The sequence below is a fragment of the Mastomys coucha genome, unplaced genomic scaffold, assembly GCF_008632895.1.
Source record: "Mastomys coucha isolate ucsf_1 unplaced genomic scaffold, UCSF_Mcou_1 pScaffold21, whole genome shotgun sequence".
NCBI lineage: Eukaryota > Metazoa > Chordata > Mammalia > Rodentia > Muridae > Mastomys > Mastomys coucha.
Genome location: NW_022196904.1, coordinates 143,311 through 145,133, shown reverse-complemented (window position 1 = coordinate 145,133; position 1,823 = coordinate 143,311). Strand labels below are relative to the sequence as shown.

Sequence of the window (1,823 nt, the reverse complement as noted above, 5' to 3'; positions counted from 1 at the left end):
AACTTTTGCTTCTTTTTCTCTCATGACTACGACTTCTGCTCTTGCTTTTTTTTTCTTCTTTTTTTTGCTACGTTCTTCTTCATGGCCGTTAGCACTGTTCAACTTGTTCTCATCCTTATGATTGACAGTTCACACTGGAATCAAAGGTGAATTCATGGGAGTAGAAGTAAGATATCGTTAGGCAAATCTTCTTGTAAGGGGCCTCAAGCATTGCTTCAATATCAATATCGTCTGCCATTTTCTCTACTTGCCTGTGTGGGTGTCCGTGCGCCTGTGCTTGCCAGAGAAGTCGGCTGCTGCTGTTGCTACTGTTAAGCCACAAGGCCCAGGCCGAGGTACCGCCCAACCCGAATGAATATCGGCCGAGGGCGTCTAGGCCCAAGCGAATCTAAAAAAAAAACCATGGGATTAAAGGAGCCCGCCACAGAGAGCAGGGCTGCGGCTTCTGCAGCTCAGGATCCACCCCTGCGACAGCATCGGCTAGCTCCCTGAAATTGCGGTCGCTGCTGTTCTGCCTTCTTAAATTCACATTTGACTACACAAGCCTTAGAAGCTTGTCTTAACACATCCACCACAACTTTGGTAAACTTGCTGTAATTTCCTTCATTGCCTCAACGCACCACTTGTATGCCTCATCATAGTGACTTTTTGCAAATAGGAGCACACATAGTTCTCCCAAGAGAGTAGCTCTATTTGCTTGCTGGCCATGTTTAGACAGCTTATCCATGTACGTCTGAGCTAATTTAAATGTTTCTTCACCTAGATGATATTTCCAATTTCCATTTCGTACATGAAGCAACCTCACACAACACTCCACTGCTCGGAACCATCATGTACCGTACGCAACTGAAGGCAGGACAGAAAAAAAAACCTTTTCAGCATCACTGTACCAGCCTGCATCGGAAAGAAAGCCACCTAAGACAAAGCCAACCTGGATGGCCTTCTCCTTAACTGCGCGTCTGACTCTGCTATGTAAGAGCACCGTCTACTGAAGGAGTAGGCCAAGCAACCTTAGCGCCATGGTGCTTCAGAGCCTGAAAACAGTGGTGGAGCAAATGTCTTTTATCCAAAGCTCTCAAAACTTTAGCAAAAACTTTGAATTCACAGAATTCACGGCCGAGTTGACATAAGTGTCCCTGTCGGTAAAGCTTGTAGTAAACGTCGAACTGGATATTCTCCAGCAAGGAGCGGATGTTGTGGCGTGAGCGGATGTAGTTGTCCATGACAGCGGAGATGGCAGTGTTGTAGAGCGTCTTCAGGATCCACTCCAGCTCCACCGCCTCCATCTGCCCTCACTCCTCCTCCTCCTCCTCCTCCTCCTCCTCCAGCAGGCCTCTGCCTCCCTCCTTAGCGAACCCCTGTGCAGCTCCTGAGGCTTCAGAGGGGCGGCGACCACGCGGGCCCGCGCCTCTCAGACTCGGCTGCCGGGCTTCCACGTGCGCGCACGGGCGCGTGCGGTCTGAGGGCGGACGTGCTGGGGGTGTGGCGGTGCGGGAAGTAGAAGATCAGAACAGAACGCACAGTACGATCGAACCGAGACAACAGAAAGTGCTCTTAATAAAGCCCAGAATCTATCAACCAAATCAAGCCAAACAAAAACTGGACAGAATAGAAGGAACGCAATATAATAAAAATCTCTTTGGCTTTATACTACATGCAGAAAAAATTATTATCCATTAAAATCTGAAATAAGGTGAGGTATTTTTTGATGGTTCATGATTTTAATCTAAGCACATTGGAGGTAGAAGTCTGGAAATGTCTGTCTGTTTGTTGCCAGTCTTCCTACACAGCGAGCCCAACCTAGCTGATACTGCCTTAAAAGA

At 48.0% G+C, this 1,823-nt stretch overlaps 2 pseudogenes; both read right to left on the bottom strand.

The window, feature by feature from the left end:
* The window catches only part of LOC116100339, a 1,753-nt pseudogene extending 1,515 nt beyond the window's left edge, over positions 1-238 (bottom strand).
* LOC116100340 overlaps positions 1-1,286 on the bottom strand; it is a 3,667-nt pseudogene extending 2,381 nt beyond the window's left edge.
* Between the last annotated feature and the right edge of the window lie 537 nt (positions 1,287-1,823).